Source organism: Gekko japonicus, unplaced genomic scaffold, assembly GCF_001447785.1.
Source record: "Gekko japonicus isolate JY-2015 unplaced genomic scaffold, Gekko_japonicus_V1.1 scaffold6090, whole genome shotgun sequence".
Lineage (NCBI taxonomy): Eukaryota > Metazoa > Chordata > Lepidosauria > Squamata > Gekkonidae > Gekko > Gekko japonicus.
The window spans coordinates 7339-13099 of record NW_015173881.1 but is presented as its reverse complement, the minus strand read 5'-3'; the positions used below and the strand labels follow the sequence as shown (position 1 = coordinate 13099).

General features: G+C 41.3%; 1 pseudogene; it reads left to right on the top strand.

The window, feature by feature from the left end:
- The first annotated feature begins 4802 nt into the window (after positions 1-4802).
- On the top strand, positions 4803-5392 carry LOC107120857 (annotated as a pseudogene).
- The last annotated feature ends 369 nt before the right edge of the window (positions 5393-5761 follow it).

The following is a 5761-nucleotide window of genomic DNA, read 5'->3' as shown; positions in this document are numbered from 1 at the left end:
ATTAGTTCGAGCATGTCATAAAACTCATCCCCACAAACCTGGGGGTTGAGGGACTTTTGGGGGACAGAATGTCAAAATCGGGCCTCATTTGCCATGGGTTTAAGAACATAAGAGAAGCCAATGTTGGAGCAGGCCAATAGCCCATCCAGTCCAACACTCTGTCACACAGTGGCTGAAAATACCAGGTGCCATCAGGAGGTCCAGCAGTGGGGCCAGGACACTAGGTCAGGGCTCTTTTTGTAGCAGTAACTCTTTTGCATATTAGGCAACACACCCCTAATGTAGCCAATCCTCCAAGAGCTTACAGAGCTCTTCTTACAGGGGCTACTTTAAGCTCTTGGAGGATTGGCTACATTAGGGGGGTGTCACCTAATATGCAAAGGAGTTCCTGCTACAAAAAGAGCGCTGATACACGGCTGGCTTCACTGCCGAGTTCATGCCACACTTTTTCAGATAGCTGGTACTCTTTAGCTGTGAACTGAAAATTATATTTCCATGTCATATTTACTGTATTACAACATATTAACTGTTGTCCCCAGTTGTCAGTACATACATACTCACTGAAATAGAGTTTCGACAATTCTCCTTCACTAGTTTTCCATTCGCTCCACTGATAGGTTCTCTTTCTGCCGATTAGGCTTCTGCAATAGTGGTGGTGATTAACACACAACATATGCCATTAAGTATGTACTGACAATCTGGAGTCACAATATTCTGACACAACTTACATCAGTACATAATATCCTATTTTATATTTTTATTTCTAAGAATGAAGTTTCTAATAAACTGGTGGGTAAACCAAAGGAAGGAAAACTGACCTGAAATAACCTACTTGTTTACAGAATTTTATAAGAAACAACTTAAATCAAAACCAGTATTTAAACCATTAGGGATCAAGGTGTTTAATTTAAAGATCCGCCTGTGTTCCTGGCAAAGTAATTCCTTCATAGCCAATGGGCGTTTTGAGTCTGCAACAAAGAGCACACCACCTCTAAACTGATCTTCTTTGTGGTTTTGAGAGGCAAAATGCTTTGTAAGTGGTGCTTCCCTTATTTGACTTGTTGAGAAATGGACTAATTTATGGTTTTATATCTGCTTACACACATAACACATGGACTGTGCACACACCTGTATACCATAGGCCTAGAGGAAGCTGTTTGCATCACCTACTGTGAGATATTTCACATCGGGAACACTTGCCTGCATTTCATATTAATGTAGTTTGCACACATTCAGCTCAAAGCCTTATGGGAAGAAGAAGCACATGTTAGCCATTGTGGGCAGAGGCAACAACCAAGAAGAAGAAATTCCCCCATTGCTGAGGAGACTAGATGTCACGCAGAACATGGACCTGAGCTGCATCTGAATTGCCGTTTCCTGTTGACGGTGCCTTGTCTGCCTGGTAAAGACAGGATCAATCTACACATCAAGAGGATGTCTTGGTGCTGAGAATTCACACCTGACCAGATGGCTTTCCATGAGATAGAGTTTAGAGTTTCAAATATTGTCCACACCCCTTAGGTCAGCCCGCTCATTGCATGCACCAATGAGATATAGGTATGGGACAAACTACAGATAGGTGGGTCTCCAGTTTGGCTAGGTTGCCACCCACCCGAAGATTTCACTATAAAATGTGAAGACCATGCGTTAAGGTCTTTGCTAGCCACTACCCCCCCACCTGCTTTAACTCCCCATCTGCCCAGCCTGCTAAAACCCTTTGTCTTTAGTTGATCCTTTAGTGTGCACAGCCAAAGAGGTCCATGCCCTGCTAGCTGGTTCTAGCAGAGTGTGATTTAGAAGTACCCCTAGATTCTATCATTCTTCACCTATTTTTACATTGCAACAGACAAGACTTCAGGAACAGGCAAGTATTAAACCATGCACCTACCTACCTCCTAAGTAAATGAGAAACTATTTTCTATTCCTGTAACTCTAAAGGAAACTTGATTGTATGCGAATGTGAGACTGATTTTGTGTGTATGTGATTTTGATATTGCTCAGTAAAAAGACAATTTGTTTTGGAAAAAGACCAGTCTCGTCTCCATCACTGGTACTCTCTGGGGCTGGCAGAACCTCCGTAAACTTTGGCAAGGACTCACGTTAAATTTAGTTAGCCATCTGCTGTAAATAAAGTGATTGGTGTAACACAAGAGAGTTTCTTCAAGACCAGACAGAATTAAAACTCTAAAAATATGGAGAATTATTATGGAGTAAAAGGAACATGAACAAATGAAACTGCCTTATATGGAATCAGACCCTTGGTGATGTAAAATCACTTCTGATGGTGATGTAAAATCATTACATTTCATGATGTAAAATCACTTCTTTCCACATTGTTCAGTGTTACATCTGGGGATGAGTACAATGCTCATCTTAAAATTCCAGTCATTACACTAAGTTCACAGAAAGTAATGGAAGATCCACATAAAATGATGTACATGTGACTGAACCAGTCACTTATGTGATGTTTGATGACTTTATTGTATAAATTGTATGCTATGTTGAAATGTTTTCTGTTTTATATTAACAGAGATTTTTTTTGAGAGAGAGAAAGAGACTGCATTCTCCCAATATAATGGTCATGTTTGAAAAGCTTTCATTTAAAAAAACAGTTGTCATCAAAAATCCTGTCAAAATATTTAATCACATCTCATGAATTAATCATGTTTGGCAGTACTGCGGCACGGACAGGAGGAAGTGCTAATTCTGTCTCTGGTCGTGAGCTTGAAAGCTGGCTTGGATCTCACAGACAAGCAAACACTGGAAGTTAATGAAGCCCAGTGCTGTCAGTCAGGAATTGTCAGTGTGACATAAACGGTTGCTTTACATCAAAGCCTGCATATATGGTAAGCTTCACTGTTGATAATTCAATCAGCCCCTTGAACAATTCCACCTTACAAATAAGAGATTTGCTGTGGGAACACAGTATGTTAGAAGGGCAGTTTCATCTTTTAATTATTGTTTTGGAAGGATGCACAGGACGATTACCTAATTTTCCACAGAAAGTTCCATCTAACTTTTTAAACTAGCTCACAGCACTTTTAATGTTGTTTGCAACAAGACCTTGTTTTTCAGCCTTAGTGTTTAGTAATGAAGAATTTATAGTTTGTATTAATTATCAACTAATCCAGGAACAAACATTTCCCTTTCCACACGCCGTGTGATTTTCAGAGGACAGTCTATGCTTGCCCCAGTACTACAGCATCCCCCCCCCAACATTCCCCCCATAAATACATGGGGATTCTTATGTATTGAACTTCTCTGTTTTTGCTACATGGAACACCTTTCTAGCTGCAGTTGTCGCAGGGTCTGTTGAAGCCATTCATATGCTATGTATATATATATACATATACATACATACATACATACATATATATATACAGGGGTCATTTCGTAGAAAAAGAGCTAGGAGGAAGACTCATTAGCATAACTCATTAGCATATGCCACACCCCCTGACATCACCGGAAGTGTGTCCTCCCCACAGCCGGCGGCAACCTCCAGCGGGCACCAGCAGGGAGCTCCAGGCCCCGCCTATATATATATATATATGGCTTCTGAAGCAGGTGTCAGTAAGCTAACTGTAACACTTCACTTTATCTGAAGAAGTGAACAGTGACTCAGGAAAGCTCATACCCTGCCCCAAATTTTATTAGTCTTTAAGGTGCTACTGGACTCTTGTTCTTTTCTACTGCTACAGACAGACTAACATAGCTACCCATCTTGATCTATGTCCCTTTTTAGAGTTTAAGGTTTAACAGAGCATTTTAATCTCACCACAGACCTGGCATGAAGTTACTACTGAACAGTTGCAATCCACAGTCCTCAACATTTACTGTCTGGATAAATCCACAAGAGTAATTTGTTATGGGTTGGGAACTGCATTATCAGAGGTTTAAACTAGACATTATAGCATTCTGATCAGGCCCGCAGCATGGCACTCATTCCCCTCCATGTCTTTTCAAATGCTGAAACTTGAGGCAATTGATACAGCACAGCTGAGAACAGGAATGTCTCAGCCTGCCACAGTGTGGGAATTGGGCCCTTACAGCTTACTTTAAAATTGTGCCAGTGTCCTCATGGTGGCCATGAGGCAGGGCCGGATTTAGACTTGCTGAGGCCCTAAGCTATACAAAACCCAGAGGCCCCCTACTGTTTTAAATTACATCAGCTGGTCTCAGAAAAATTTAAAATATATACGCCTTTTTAATATTTGAAATCATTTTTTATATTGTGTTTTTATTCGAGGCCCCAGCAGATTGTGAGGCCCTAAGCTGTAGCTTATTTAGCTTATGCGTAAATCCGGCACTGAGGACACTTGCATGTTTAGTTAGACCTTTAATAATGATGAACTCCAACAAGCGAAGACAAGAGCAGAGCATGATCCAAAATCTATTTGATATACACCAAGAGTAATCAAAGCCTTGAGCTCAACTCAATGAAAAGCTGGATGAATGTGCATTAAGAGATTTCTCATTGCTGTAGCAGGAACTCCTTTGCATATTAGTTGACACACCCCTAATGTAGCCAATCCTCCAGGAGCTTACAGAGCTCTTCTTACAGGGGCTACTGTAAGCTCTTGCAGGATTGGTAGCCAATCCTCCAAGAGCTTACAGTAGCCCCTGTAAGAAGAGCTCTGTAAGCTCCTGGAGGATTGGCTACATTAGGGGTGTGTCAACTAATATGCAAAGGAGTTCCTGCTACAAAAAGAACCCTGCATACATCTATGGCAAAGATGTATTAAGTATTGCAGCTTTTGCCCCCTCCTTTCTGTTAGCAGGAAGTTTTTCTAGTTAGACTTAAAATGAAGACCATTCTCGGCGATCAGACTGTTGACATCCCTGACACAGTCAACGTTTGTCTGAAGGGCCAGACGGCTGTTTTGAAGGGCCCCAGAGGAACCCTGTGATGGGACTTCAAACACATCAATGTAGCATTTGCTCTCTTGGGAAAGAGATGCAAGAAGTTATGCACTGACAAATGGTGGAGTAACAGGAAGGAATTGGCCACAGTTCACACAATTTGCAATCATGGCAAGACATGATCAAAGATGTCATGCTGGGCTTTTGTCATGAGGTCTGTGTATGCTCACTTCCCCATCAATGTGGTTATCCAGGAGAATGGCTCACGTGAAAATCTGTAACTTTCTTGGGGAGAAGTATATCTGTCAGGTGCACATGAGACCAGGTATCAATTGTGCAGTATTTCTGTCAATTGTGCAGTATTTCAAGCACAGAAGGATGAGCTGAGTCTTGAAAGAAATGACATTGAATTGGTATCTAACTCTGCTGCCCTAATCCAGCAGGCCACTACAGTAAAAAAAAAGACATCAGAAAATTCTTTGATGGTATCCAAGTGTCTGAGAAGGGAACAGTACATCAGGCAGATGAATAAACTCTTCAGTAGATTCCGAAAGAACCACCCAGGAGTGTCACCTCCAAACCAGATTCGGCATCTGCTGTATGAGATGAACAATAAAACAAATATCTTTTTTTAAAAGATGTATTAGTATTGTTTCAGGATCTGTATTAGTAGTTATGGTTTTTTTTGTATTATAGAAAATGGGCCTTTTAATAAACTGGACCTCTATGAGGCTGGGGTGTATTTTGTGATACCCCCTTTTGAACAAAGCTTGGAGAGTTGATTGACAAGGCTGGTGGTTATTCTGCCTCCTGCCAGTGAGCAAAGGGTTGGACTAGCTATTTGAAGTGCATTGTCCACCCTTTCACTGTCATTCTGCTAGTTGGCCTGCCCACTAGGCTT